The sequence below is a fragment of the Bufo gargarizans genome, chromosome 3 (assembly GCF_014858855.1).
Source record: "Bufo gargarizans isolate SCDJY-AF-19 chromosome 3, ASM1485885v1, whole genome shotgun sequence".
Classification (NCBI taxonomy): domain Eukaryota; kingdom Metazoa; phylum Chordata; class Amphibia; order Anura; family Bufonidae; genus Bufo; species Bufo gargarizans.
The window spans coordinates 211,636,257-211,651,918 of NC_058082.1; the positions used below are offsets into that span (position 1 = coordinate 211,636,257).

At 44.4% G+C, this 15,662-nt stretch overlaps 1 protein-coding gene across 2 annotated transcripts in view; it reads left to right on the forward strand.

Moving 5' to 3' along the window:
• The first annotated feature begins 355 nt into the window (after positions 1-355).
• The window catches only part of ST6GAL2 (ST6 beta-galactoside alpha-2,6-sialyltransferase 2), a 175,524-nt gene continuing 160,217 nt past the window's right edge, over positions 356-15,662 (forward strand). For both annotated transcript variants that reach the window (XM_044286397.1, XM_044286395.1), the window contains exon 1: positions 356-568. The gene's annotated coding sequence lies outside the window, so the exon portion shown is untranslated. The remainder of the gene's footprint in view (positions 569-15,662) is intronic.

Here is a 15,662-nt window from a genome sequence, read left to right on the forward strand (position 1 = left end):
TTCAGTAGCCTTACTGTATTCCTGAACATGAGGTACTGAGACCTGCACACTGGCATGGTGTGGTACATGTGCCCAGTGATTGAGGCTTTAGGACAAGCAGGGTGAGGGGAGCGCTGTATTCCTGAACATGAGGTACTGAGACCTGCACACTGGCATGGTGTGGTACATGTGCCCAGTGACTGAGGCTTTAGGACAATCAGGGTGAGGGGAGAGCTGCTGTCACACCGAGCAGCATCTCCTCAGCTCCACTGTGCAGACATCTGTGAACACTGAGGAGCGGGGGCGGGGCTCGGGGAGGAGTGCGGCTCCTGCAGCCGGGGCTATGGATTCACACATACACAGAGGGGACAGAGCTTTTCCCCCCATCTCCCTGCTATCTCCTCGCCGGCAGCAAGGCTTCACATGTGCTCAATGATCCACGACCGTGCAAGCTGAGGGCACCAGCCTCCACCATGTCAGGGCCAGCCCAGCGGCGGGTGCGGAGCTCAGTCCCCAGCCGGGCGCTGCAGCAGGGGCTCAGTGGAGCTCTGTGGAGCTGAACTGGACCGGGAGAGCCCTGTGCCTGCAGGTAAACGCGGGTTATGGGCAGGGGCATGTGCAGACTGTGTACCCACCACAGCCGGCTTTGTTCTACCAGGGTGCGAGTGCACAGACAAAGAGCCCAATGCTTCAGTCAGCGCATATGGCATTCACTACATATACTACTGCATGCACTATAGTGGGGAGCGCAGATGTCCTAATATACCACACACTGTCTATGTAGCTCATATCTAGCTCATATCTATCTATCTATCTCATATCTATCTATCTATCCTATCTATCTATCTATCTATCTATGTATCTAATATCTATCCATGTATCTCATATCTATCTATGTATCTCATATCTATCTATGTATCTCATATCTATCTATCTCATATCTATCTATCTCATATCTGTCTATCTATCTATATATCTCATATCTATTTATCTAGCTATCCATCTCATATATATCTTCTATCTATGTATCTCATATCTATCTATGTATCTTTCTCATATATCATCTATTATCTGCCTATCTATCTCATATCTATCTATCTTTCTCATATATCTTCTATCTATCTTCCTCTCTCTCGCTCTCTCATATATATCTTCTATCTATCTATCTATCTATCTATTGACACTAAAACAGACCTCCCTATAGGTAAGATAGATCCATATACCACACAAGCTCACCTATGTCCTTAGATGTCTGCGTTCCCGTATGCACATATACACTCCCATGTCCGCGTATGCACATATACACTCCCATGTCCGCGTATGCACGTATACACTCCCATGTCCGCGTATGTACGTATACACTCCCATGTCCGCGTATGCACGTATACACTCCCATGTCCGCGTATGCACGTATACACTCCCATGTCCGCGTATGCACGTATACACTCCCATGTCCGCGTATGCACGTATACACTCCCATGTCCGCGTATGCACGTATACACTCCCATGTCCGCGTATGCACGTATACACTCCCATGTCCGCGTATGCACGTATACACTCCCATGTCCGCGTATGCACGTATACACTCCCATGTCCGCGTATGCACGTATACACTCCCATGTCCGCGTATGCACGTATACACTCCCATGTCCGCGTATGCACGTATACACTCCCATGTCCGCGTATGCACGTATACACTCCCATGTCCTCGTTCACGTATGCACGTATACACTCCCATGTCCTCGTTCACGTATGCACATATACACTCCCATGTCCTCGTTCACGTATGCACATATACACTCCCATGTCTTCGTTCACGTATGCACATATACACTCCCATGTCTTCCTATACAGATACTCAGCTGTTATTAGCCCCTAGTATTGTACATGGGGTGCTGGATATTAATGCCTTCACATTTCTTCCCAGAGAGTGGAGCACATTTGTCTCAGCTCTGTGAAATCTGCCTGTAAATGTCTCACATGAGAAAACATATGGCAGACATTTGCTACCTACATTGTGAACATGTTTGACTTCTGGGTTGCAGAATATTTTTGGAGTATGTCGCACATCCTAAGAAAGTTTCATTAGACGCGTCAGAACAATGAGAATTGCTGTGTATATGTCTCTCCAGGGACCTGCAGATGCTTTGGTTGGCCCAGGCAGACATACACACGTGTATATTCACGTACATAGCAGTGGTGTTATGTGCAGCTTCCACTGAGGGCTCCTTGTGGCGGTGTCCTGACTTGTGGAGAAGCGTGTGGACAGGAGGAGACACTGGCGGCGAACGCTGCGATATTCAGGGATTCCTAGAAGGAGAGCTGCTGATGAAGAAATGGAGCTTTCCTCTGGAATGCCCTCTGTGTGTGAGGCGCTGCTGCTCATGGTGTCCACATCCCTTACATGACCAGGTTTTAACCTTCAACTTAATGCTATTTCTTGTTTCTGAGATCCCTTGAATGAATCGGATGTACTAATGTAGCAGAGCTGAGTTTGTCATCTAACTGTTATAATAGCTTAGGTTTATCCGTCCTTCTAGGGAAACCGCTTGCAACACACTTGGACTCCTTTACCAATAGTGTCATGGCACCAAATGAATTTAAACAACACATTTGACACGACTCTGCTACTAGACACGTTTGTGTTATGGTGGTAGTCCAAGCTAGATGTGGAGCCACAATCGCACCTATTTAGCCAAGTCTATTTTATGACCAAGAGTGAAAATGTTGCACGACTTTCATATATATGGTGAATATTTGTGTGCACAGTTTTTCATACACCACTTTTCTGGCTCGTTTTCACCAGTGAAAGTCTCGGGTTTCAAATGACAAACACACCTCTACTGTATAACAAATTGATCTCTGGAAAAACGCAGCTTTACTACTGTATTTCAGGTTCAGTACTGCTACATGCCAACAGACATCATTGTGATAAAACCATTCAGTGCTAAATTTAACTCTTTAAAGGGGGTTGTGTCACTTCTACAAATGGCATTTATTATGTAGCTACAGTTAATACAAGGCACTTACTAATGTATTTTGATTGTTTATATTTGCTTTCTTTGCTGGCTGGATTCATTTTTCCATCGCATTATACACTGCTCGTATCCAGGGGCTGCAGTGCAGATACGAGGTGGCCGGGACAGGAGCTGCTGCGCATGCTGTGGCTATGCATGTTCCCAGGGTGCCGGCCACTAAAGGGGCTGGCGCTTTTTCCCATAGTGTGCAAGCATAGCCACCGCTGCTGGATTACAGGGTGGTCATAACCATGGAAACTAGCATCATGTAATGCATTGGAAAAATGAATCCAGCCAGCAAAGGAATCAATATGGACAATCGTAATACATTAGTAAGTGCCTTGTAGTATCTTTCTCTACATGATAAGTGCCATTTGCTGAAGTGACACAATCCCTTTAAGTATTCTAGTTGAGATTTCCAGTGTAGAATAGGAAATTGTTATTGTCATATTAAACTGAATTTGGGTTTCACACTATTTCTATACAGACTCAATGGAGCTCATATACAGTTGTGTTCAAAATAATAGCAGTCAGACATCACTAACCTGATCAATCACTGTTTTTGGTAGAAATGATGTTTCTACATGGCAAATAATTTACTAGCAGGTGTAGTAGAGTAATAGAAATCCAACAGACCCAACAGTCATGACATGCATGCTGCTAATTCTCTGTAATTGAATCACTAATTCAAAGGGGCATGAAAATAATAGCAGTGAGGTCATTAATTCTTTGAAAAATAGGTGGCAATTATTGCCCTTATTTAAGGAAGGAAGGCAGCAAATGTATATGCTGGGTAAAGTGCATTTCTCTCTGAAATTCTGAAGAAAATGGGTCGTGCCAGACATTGTTCAGAAGAACAGCGTACCTTGATTTAAAAGTTGATTGGAGAGGGGAAAACATATAAAGAAGTGCAGACAATGATAGGCTGCTCAGCTAAAATGATCACAAATGCTTTAAAGTGATAACCAAAACCTGAAAGACAACTAAAAACTACCATTTAAATGGATAGAAGAATAGCCAAAATGGCAAGGACTCAGACAACATTCAGCTCCAGGAAGATCAAAGAAGGTCTAAAGTTACGTGTGAGTACTGTTACAATTAGAAGACGCCTATGTGAAGCCAAGCTATCTGCAAGAAGCCTCCACAAAGTCCCACTGTTGAAAAAAAAACGTGCTGAAGAGGTTACAATTTGCCAAAGAGCACATTGACTGGCCTAAAGAGACATTTTGTGGACTGATGAAAGTAAGATTGTTCTTTTTGGGTCTAGTGGCCGGAGACAGTTTGTCAGATGACCCCCAAACACTGAATTCAAGCCACAGTACACTGTGAAGACAGTGAAGCATGGTGGTGCAAGCATCATGATATGGGGATGTTTCTCATACTACAGTGTTGGGCCTATTTATCGCATACCAGGGATTATGGATCAGTTGAATACATCAGAATACTTGAAGAGGTCATGCTGCCTTATGCTGAAGAGGAAATGCCCTTGAAATGGGTGTTCCAACAAGACAACGACCCCCAAACACACAAATAAACGTGCAACATCTTGGTTCCAGACCAACAAGATTGACGTTATGGAGTGGTCAGCCCAATCCCCGATCTTAGTCCAATAGAAAACTTGTAGGGTGACATCAAAAATGCAGTTTATGAGGCAAAACCAAGAAATAGAGAAGAACTGTGGAATGTAGTCCAATCATCCTGGGCTGGAATACCTGTTCACAGGGGCCAGAAGGTGGTGACTCCATGCAGCACAGATGTCCAGCAGTTCTCAGAAACAGTGGTTATACAACTAAATATTAGCTAAGTGATTCAAAGGAAAGCAAAATCTTCAAACATTTTTCAGTTTATATAGTGAATGTTTGAGTTTGTAAAGAAGAATACAAACACTGCTATTTTTTTGTACAGTCTAATATAAACTTTTTTTTTTTTTTTTTAGAGGAACAACACAAATTTGACATATTTTTCTTCATGTTTTGATTGGGAATGGAATGTGTAGTGTTCCCAATGCATTTGTGTGTATGGAAATAAAAGCTTTATTTACTTTTTTAAACACACTGCTATTATTTTGAACACAACTGTATATGCAACGTTTTCTCATTAGCCCTTTTAACATGCTTGGTGTCCCACCTATAGACAAACCTTTCCAGTTTAAAAGTCCCCCCAAAAGGTAAGGACACACGATTGACTTCTCTTCTGGAAATCCCAAGATCAGATGGGTTCCTCTGGGAAGCTTCACGTGCTGCAGGGGAATTATGTACTGCTGCTTGGTGTCCATTAATGTAAATAAGCCACCCTGTGTATCAGCTCTTCATTCTGGATCATAGATGGTGGCCGTAAACCCAAAGCAGCCAGCCACCATACACATGCATGCTCTGTTTTAGCTTAGTGTGCATGTAGTCTCAATAGGGAGAAGGAAAAGAGAGGAACGGGCCTGTGCCAGACGCCTCTGGTGGTTATGCCCAACCCTTCTTTACCCTGACCTCTGCTGCTGGGGAGTTGGGACCATATAAGATGGTTGGTTCTGTTTGTGTCTCGCCACCTCAAGTATTAGCAGCTCTGGCAGCCCCATTTCTGAAGCCAGACTTGTGGCAAGCAGCCCATCGGAGAACCCCTTTTGCTTAATAGTCCCCTTGGTTTTCAGGAACTGTTCTGCAAAGTAAATAGTTATATCTACAGTACTGAGCAGTATATAGTAAAATAATAGAACTACACATAATCCCTTACGTGTCTGGCCAGCTTTCCTGTGCATGGTAGACAGGGAGGGGGCCATCCATCACTTTCTTGGCACATATCTGTAATTACATACTAATCTGCAACCACTAGAACTTGCTGCTGGAAAGAAGTGGATATTCAGTCTATCAGTCTAGCACTGAAAAGCTTACAGGCTACTTACAGCAGTACCGCCACACGGGTATTTATTGCTGCTAGGCTACTTTCACACTAGGGTTGTTAGAATGCGGCAAGCCGTATACAAACGTATATCTTTTTTTTTTTCTGGTATCATCTGGAATAACGGATCCGGTATGTAATTTTTTTTCAAAGATCAAAAGCGAAACTAGCTCCTCCTATATCCCGGCGCAGACCGGAAAACCGGATCCGGTGACGCGGCAATTTCCAGAACATTGGGTAACCGGATCCAGCATTAATACATCTCTATGGAAATTAATGCCGGATCCGGCAAGTGCGATAGTGTTCCGAGATTTTGGCCGGAAAAAATACTGTACAAGGGATGGAACGGAAGACATCCTGATACATACTAAACAGATTGCTTTCTATTCAGAATGCATTGGGACAAAACAAGTGCGTTTTTTTTCTGGTATTCAGACCCTTTTACCGGATTTCAATACTGGGAAAGAATAACGCTAGTATGAAAGTACCCTTAGGCCTCATGCACACGACCGTTGTGTGCATCCGTGTCCGTTGTGCCGTTTTCCTTTTTTTTTCCCGGACCCATTGACTTTCAATGGGTCCGTGGAAAAATCGGAAAATGCACCGTTTTGCAGCCGAGGCCGTGATCCGTGTATCCTGTCCGTCAAAAAAATAGGACCTGTCCTATTTTTTTGACGGACAACGGTTCACGGACCCATTCAAGTCAATGGGTCCGTGAAAGAACACGGATGCACACAAGATTGGCATCCGTGTCCGTGATCCGTGGCCTTAGGTTGCTTTCATACAGACGGATCCGAAGATCCGTCTGCATAAAAGCTTTTTCTGATCTAAGTTTTCACTTTGTGAAAACTCATTTCCGACAGTATATTCTAACACAGAAGCGTTCCCATGGTGATGGGGACGCTTCTAGTTAGAATACACTGCAAACTTTGTACAAGACTGCCCCCTGCTGCCTGGCAGCACCCAGATCTCTTACAGGGGGATATGATAGCACAATTAACCCCTTCAGGTGCGGCACCTAAAGGGGTTAATTGTACTATCATATTCCCCTGTAAGAGATCAGGGCTGCCCGGCAGCAGGGGGCAGACCCCCCCCCCCCTCCCCAGTTTGAATATCGTTGGTGGCACAGTGTGCGCCCACCATCGCCCCCCCCTTCCTCCCTCTATAGTTAAAAATCGTTGGTGGCACAGTGTGCGCCCACCATCGCCCCCCCTTCCTCCCTCTATAGTTAAAAATCGTTGGTGGCACAGTGTGCGCCCACCATCGGCCCCCCCTCTCTCTATAGTAGTAACAACCATTGGTGGCAGTGTGCGGCCTCCCATTCCCCCCCCGCCCCCACCACAGTAGAAGATTCATACTTACCTGCTTGCTGCTGCGATGTCTGTGACCGGCCGGGAGCTCCTCCTACTGGTAAGTGACAGTTCTTTAGCAATGCGCCGCACAGACCTTTCACTTACCAGTAGGTGGAGCTCCCGGCCGGTCACAGACCTCGCAGCAGCAAGCAGGTAAGTATGAATCTTCTACAATTGTACTATTGCTAAGTAACCATGGCAACCAGGGATGCAGTAGCTTCCTGGTTGCCATGGTTACCGATCGGAGCCCCAGCGATTAAACTGGGACTCCGATCGGAACTCCGCTGCCACCAATGATGGGGGGGGGGGGGGGGATGGGAGGCCGCACACTGCCACCAATGGTTGTTACTACTATAGGGAGAGGGGGGGGCCGATTGTGGGCGCACACTGTGCCACCAACGATTTTTAACTATACAGGGAGGAAGGGGGGGGCCCGATGGTGGGCGCACACTGTGCCACCAACGATATTCAAACTGGGGAGGGGGGGGCCTGGCAGCCCTGATCTCTTACAGTGCGGCACCTGAGGAGTTAATTGTGCTGATCACGGCCCCCTGTAAGAGATCGGGTGCTGCCAGGCAGCAGGGGGCAGTCATGTACACAGTTTTTCAGTGTATTCTAACCTGAAGCGTCCCCATCACCATGGGAACGCCTCTGTGTTAGAATATACTGTCGGAAATGAGTTTCACGATGTAGCTCATATCCGACAGTATATTCTAACATAGAGGAGTTCCCATGGTGATGGGGACGCTTCAAGTTATGTTCGGGTGTCCGCCTGGCCGTGCGGAGGCAAGCGGATCCGTCCAGACTTATAATGTAAGTCAATGGGGACGGATCCGTTTGAAGATGACACACTAGTGGCTCAATTTTCAAACGGATCCGTCCCCCATTGACTTTCAATGTAAAGTCTGGACGGATCCGTCTGAGGCTATTTTCACACTTTAGAAATGTTTTAACAATATAATGCAGACGGATCCGCTCTGAACGGAGCCACCGTCTGCATTATGAACACAAGTGTGAAAGTAAAGGGACTCCTGACTTTACATTGAAAGTCAATGAGGACGGATCCGTTTGCAATTGCACCATATTGTGTCAACGTCAAACGGATCCGTCCCCATTGACTTGCATTGTAATTCAGGACGGATCCGTTTGGCTCCGCACGGCCAGGCGGACGCCAAAACGACTTTTTTTTTTCATGTCCGTGGATCCTCCAAAAATCAAGGAAGACCCACGGACGAAAAAACGGTCACGGATCACGGACCCACGGACCCCGTTTTTGCGGGCCGTGAAAAAAAACTGTCGTGTGCATGAGGCCTTACTGTAATACTACAATTACAGGAGAAAAAATACTGTTATTCACTAAATAATCTATACAGAAAATGTATTTCCTGTATGAGTGCTATGGCTCTCCATGTGCATTGGTCGCTGAATCTCTTTACCTAATGTGACAGCAACTAGATTTTGGTGTAAATTATGCCAAAATTTGGCGCATCTAGGTTCAATGAAATTATCTATGCTTAGTCCAACAAGGGGGCGTGATTTAACCAGTATGGGGCATGGTTTTTCTGGGAAATGGGGTGTAGTTTAATATGCACTATTTAGTGCCAAAATTATACCGCAATTCTGGTGCAATATTCAGTCTCAAAATAAGGGCCCCTATACATGGCCTGATGGAGCAGGCGATTGTAGGGAAGGAAGCTTTCCTTCCTGACAACTGTGGAGGTGAAGCACTGTACTTGCATGCAGAGATCTCTTACACTGTATGAGGATGAGTAATTGCTAATGCCATCGCTCTTCCCCATACAGATTCATTGTTTCTGGGCAGGAGAGTGCTATTTAGACATCACAATCTGCTGCCCTGATGTAGATGTGGGCATGAACGATCATTTCACCCTACGAGCAACCATTTCGCTTTTTCATTGGATGATTGGCGGCACCTTTAGACGGGCAGTTTTTGTATGAATTTTCTTCTCCAACAAACTGTTTGCCAATCGTGTATTGGAAAGCCACTGCTTTCACTGATGTCTGTGTGACTTGTCTGGTCAAGGCAAATGGTGTCACATCCTTCATGTCACACATGGCATGTACAGAATGAATGACTTTAGCCATTGCTTGCTAATTATATGAATGGTCAATTGTCTGGTCCTGAGAAATGTCCCCTGTGGAGCACTGGAGATAAGGGGACATAATGGGAAGTAAAATATAATGGTACACTGGGTTTCTATTGTTAATGAAACAACCAGAGATGTGGAACTAGAGACTGAAAATCATACCTCATTCTAGGTAATGTCAATGCAGCTCTTTACGACCACTGAGGAGCAGGTATTTATCAGGAAGGAACGCTTCCTTTCCGATAATCGCCTGCTCCATCAGGCTGTGTAAATCCTGCATTAATCTGTTACTGCGGGTATCAGAGTCAGAAGGGTGGACCTAAAGGAGGGTCAAAAAGATGACATATGGCTGGAGCTTAGCATAGTTACAGATGACTTCACAATGTCACTGAAACTTGAGGCATTAAAATTAGGCATAAAGTAGTGATAATCTCTATGATAATATCTTTCTAACAAAGCCAGAACCAGACCTGTACCTCACATGGATCCAGAGATTTCCCCATTCATTGCTCTGCTAGGTTTATATCAAGCTGGCAGCTCGAGGGGAATGTCCTTTCTGCTGCAGTACAGGGGGTCTGTCCATCCTCTCCCTATCCCAGCTCAGGAGGCAGTTGAAGGATGAAACTGAGCATGTGCGACCTTCTCATTGAGCCGGACAAAATAATAATAATAATAAACACACAGCAGGTGGAGCTGTACAGATACATTTTATTGAATAACTCAATTTTTTTATTACATGCAATTACAAAAGTATTTTGATCCAGATGCAGGTTTGAAAACTGTAGAACATTTTCCATGGGGCAATCATAAAATATTAATTCTTACAGATGTAGGAGAGCTGAATTTGGTATTGCTGTGTTAAGCTTTTGTGCACTACTACTGCTTTTTGTGAACTCTGTAGGACTAGTTGTAGTCACAAGTTCTTGTGACCTATAAAAGTCCTGTTAAAGGAGTTTTTATGGAGTTTGATATTGGGTAGGTCATCAATGTCAGATCAGTTGGGGTCCCACTAAAGATACCATCTCTCCCCACCTCCTGATCTGGCATCAATACTGAACTCCAGGAACCCCCCCCCCCCCCCCTTTTAATATTATATGTCATTTTGCCTGTAAATGCCTCAGCCTTGCCCCCGCCTTACGTGGCTGATAATGGACTGCTTAGATACCTGTCAGCTGAATTGATCTAAAATGTATGGAGGCCTCCTGACTCTTCCTAGATGGCAGATGTTGGAGGAGATGAGTATTGTTTGTTTGATTTCAACATCCCTGATCCTTTTGTTCTTGGGGGGAAAAAGCTGTGGCCAGGTAAGGCCAAGTTCACACTTCAGCTGTTTGTTCAGTTATTTTCAGCAGTTATTGTGAGCTAAAACCAGTAGTGAAGCCTCCACAAAGATCATGTATAATGGAAAGATCCACACCTTTTCTGTGTTTTTGACCCGAACCTGGTTTTGGCTCACAATAACTGATGGAAATAACTGACAAAATAACTGAAGTGTGAACTTGGCCTTAGCTACCTACCCATTCAGAACACACGAACACACGGCCCATACAGGCACACATGTGTATGAGTGGGTTAGGAGGGAGAGAGTGTTTGGGTGATAGCTATCTAATGTGTATGCCCAGCTGTGCCACACATACAGATAAGATATACTTTAGGTTTAAACATTCTACTAGTTTGTGCCTGTTTGTCCAAAATGAACAGATTTTGCTGAGAAATGCAAAGCTGATCCAGCACAGGACAGGCGTAATAGGGCCATTATTGTGGATAACAGGGTAGACAAGACCCTTTTAGGGCTGGATTCACACATGAAGTTTTTGATGCTGTAAGGCAATTTATAAGCAGTTATTCAGTTGAGAGTACTGGTGTCCTCATATGTGACAGAAGATCTGTTGGGCTACCTCATGGTTCTTTTGCTTCTCATATGCTTTCACCCCAGTGGTGTCACTTCACGAAAATAGTTCTTGCCGTTAAAGGAAAACTGTCTTCAACTTTGACAGACACCCTGAGCTCAGCAGTCTGTGACTCATGACCTAATATTGTGTGGTTGCTGAGAACTTGGTGTATAATCACCTGTGAAAGAGTCTCGGCTGCCTTAGAAGTGTCCTAGTTATTCATGAGGTCCTGCTCTGTCTGGCCCCCTGCTGATGAGTGACAGTTTTCTTCTTAATTTTCTCCCTAAGAAAACTATAACATTGAAGATAAGTTCCCTTTAAATATGCTGTCTTACCATTTAATATCGCCTTACTGAAAACCATGAAAAATTAATAGCATTTTACTGTTTACATACTGTTAAAAGTTGGAGTTCTGACATCACACAGTAGCATCACCTGGAGTTCAAAATGTCTTGTATTTGTCCACATACACCTAGTGAGCTGCTGGTCAGGCGTGCTCAGTCCCTCTCCCCAAAGACAGGGCTCTGCGTACTGATCCCCAGAGCACCCAATAGAAATACTGGAGCTTTATGCTCTGGTTCCTAGGAAAGGACAGTAGTAGTAGCATAGCGGTATTGCTCAGAAGGTGCCTCCTGCATGGGAAATGCTGTAAGAAAGGATTATATTCTGTCAGCAGCAGTATCAAGGAAGGACGCATGAAAGAAAAAAAAAAATTAACTGTATTTTTTTATTCAAGAACTACAGCAAATTAATGAAAATAGCTATTAACGCCTTCAAGACTTTTGTTATAAAATGAGTCATGGAATAACTTCTTCACATTACAGAACATACCCCACTTCCTACTTGTGATGTTGGCAGTGCGTAGCTCATGAAGGAAGTCACATGAGATGGCTTGGAGGGTATATCAGGTTTATGAACTGTTCATGTGGATTTTGATTGGTCAAATGGCACCATTGCGAATAAGCGATGTGGAAACTGCGCAGCCACATCTGCCATTGACTTGGAACTTGAACTTGAACTACGAAGGTGCACGAGGGCGGACCAACATGCCACGGTAGAGCAGCTTACTGCCAAAATGAACCAAGGGGCTATCAGAAGGGTATCTAAAAGAACAGTTCAGCAAAACCTACTGCAGGGCTCTGAAGCAGACCAGAGGTCACTGTACGTCTGCTAACGAAGTTACGTCAGCAGAAAAGACTAAAATGTTCGCGGCAGTATCGGTATTGGACCAAGACTTCCAAGTACTACCCTCACACCTTAATTCCCCTTTAACCTAACTGATCATCTGTGGGACCACCTCGATGGTCGTGTTCGCTCTATGGCTCCTCCTCCATGAACAATCCAGCAGCTGTGGCATATACTACACTCAGCATGGCTCCAAATACCTGTGACGAAATACCAGGACCTTTTATTAAGTCACTCTCAGCTCTAGGGCTGCAGCTAACGATTATTTGAATAATCGATTAGTTGCCGATTAATTACTACGATTAATCGATTAATCGGAAAAAACGACAAAATTACAAAACAGAGAGGTTTATATGATCTTACTTGAAAAATTATGTTCAAAAGCCATATTAAAACAAATTGTGGACGACACTCTTATGGGGGATCTGTGGACGACACTCTTATGGGGGATCTGTGGACGACACTCTTATGGGGGATCTGTGGACGACACTCTTATGGGGGATCTGTGGACGACACTCTTATGGGGGATCTGTGGACGACACTCTTATGGGGGATCTGTGGACGACACTCTTATGGGGGATCTGTGGACGACACTCTTATGGGGGATCTGTGGACGACACTCTTATGGGGGATCTGTGGACGACACTCTTATGGGGGATCTGTGGACGACACTCTTATGGGGGATCTGTGGACGACACTCTTATGGGGGATCTGTGGACGACACTCTTATGGGGGATCTGTGGACGACACTCTTATGGGGGATCTGTGGACGGCGTAGTTATGGAGAGGGGGATATGTGCACTGTTATGGGCATAACAGTGCACAGATCCCTTTCCTCATAACAGTGCACAGACCCCCCTCCCCATAGCAGTGCCATAGACAGATCCTCCCCCCTCCCCATAGCAGTGCCATACACAGATCCCCCTTCCCCCTTCCCCCTAACAGCCCCGGCCCCGATGCTTGCATCTTTATTTTACCTTTTTACAATGACGCTCCCGCTCCTGTAACAGCCAGGAAGAGCGGACGGCGGCGTAACGTCACTCAATCACGTGACGCGCCTGCTCCGCCCACTTCATGAATGAAGGAGGCGGAGCAGGCGTGTCACGTGAGTGAGTGAGTGACGTTACGCCGCCGTCCGCTCTGCCTGGCTGTTACAGGAGCGGGAGCGTCATTGTAAAAAGGTAAAATAAAGATGCAGCGACCGCCCGCCCGCCCGAATAGCAACGAATCGGCGATTATTCGATAACTGGATTCGTCGACAACGAATCCAGTTATCGAATATAATCGATTACATCGATTAATCGTTGCAGCCCTACTCAGCTCATCTGTCTGCTCTGCACATGGTGGTTGCTCTGGTCATAATAATGTGACTCGACTGTGTAGATAATATACATTGACAGCCGAGTCACAATACAGGTATAAATATACTGTGGTAACAGTACAGGGATAATAAACAGAATGACCTGCGTATTTATCTCCATCAGTTTTAGGTGTAAACCAAGCACTAAAAAGTCGTAATAAAAAAAAAAGCTTCAAAAGTTGTAATGAAAATCTACACCTATCTTTAGGACAGTCCAAAATGTGGCAAATTTAGACATGCATATTTTAATAAACTTGGCACAATTCCAGGGCTGTGGAGTCGGTAGATAAATGCTCCGATTCCGACTCCTCAGTTTTTTGTACTTCCGACTCCGACTCCTCTGTATTTAATATGCAAATGTATTTTATACATTCCTGGAAGGAAAGAAAGGCAACATACATGTCATTACCAAATGACTACTGGCTGGGAAGCAAACAGTCTACTGTATTGAACAGTTTAAGCAAAAGACAAACACAATGAAAACAACAGTTTTATTCATTTTTAATCAAGTGGCTGGATAGTAGCAGCAGGCATAAACATCAGGAACTTTACAAGTTAAAAAATACAAACCACATTATTTGGTTGTTTTAGAACAAAAACAAAGCTTATCTATATGAACCAAAAACAAAATCTGTAAAACCTAGAAATGGTTTATATTAATCTTCTTCACATCACTGAACGCGTTTGTTTTGCGGTTACGTGAGGCACTGCATGCATTGGCCTTTATTCTTACAGTAGAGAAGTCATTAATTATAACTGTTTATGAATTCGGACATTTAAACTTGCATTTTTTTTTTTTTTATTCCAATTTAAATTTAGTAGGAGTCGGAGTCTCCGACTCCAGGTACCCAAAATTGACTCCGACTCCTCGACTCCGACTCCACAGCCCTGCACAATTCACGCCAGCAGTGTTTTTTTTTATTTTTTAGACTAGCATTTAAAACACCAGTCATAATAAATCCGCCCCCTAATGATTTGACAGTATAGGTATAATAAATACAGTAATAATTTTAAACAGGGATAAATGAAGATAATAATGACCAAAATGAAGTAGCAATACAGGACTAATCTAGTCACAGTGATGTCACAGTGCATAGATACATTGAGAAAAAACACTGAGGAGTTAGGGGAAAGAGTTATTGAGCTTAGGGTACTTTCACACTTGCGGTAAAGTTTTCTGGTATTAAGTTCCATCACAGGGGCTCAATACCAGAAAAAAAACTGATCAGTTTTATCCTAATGCATTCTGAATGGAAAGCAATCCGTTCAGTATGCATCAGGATGTCTTCAGTTCAGTCCCTCTTACGGTATTTGGCCAGAGAAAATACCGCTGCATACTGCGGTATTTTCTTCGGCCTAAATTCCGGAACACTTGCATTAATTTCCATTGAAATGTATTAATGCCGGATCCGGTAGCAAGTGTTCCGGACAACCACATACGGTTTCCTGGTCTGCTTATGCGCAGATCTTTAAATCTGTGAAATAGATAAATACCTGATCCGTTTTTCCAGATGACACCGGAGAGAGGGATCCGGTATTTCAATGCATTTGTTAGACGGATCCGGAAACAAATTCTATCCGTTTGCATACAGATTTATGGATCCAGCAGGCAGTTCTCGGCAACAGAACTGCCTGCCGGAATCCTATAACACAAGTGTGAAAGTACCCTTTGAGCTCTTTCACACTTGCGTTGTCCGGATCCGTCGTGTACTCCATTTGCCGGAATTACACGCTGGATCCGGAAAAACGCAAGTGAACTGAAAGCATTTGAAGACGGATCAGTCTTCAAAATGCGTTCAGTGTTACTATGGCAGCCAGGACGCTATTAAAGTCCTGGTTGCCATAGTAGTAGTGGGGAGCGGGGGAGCAGTATACTTACC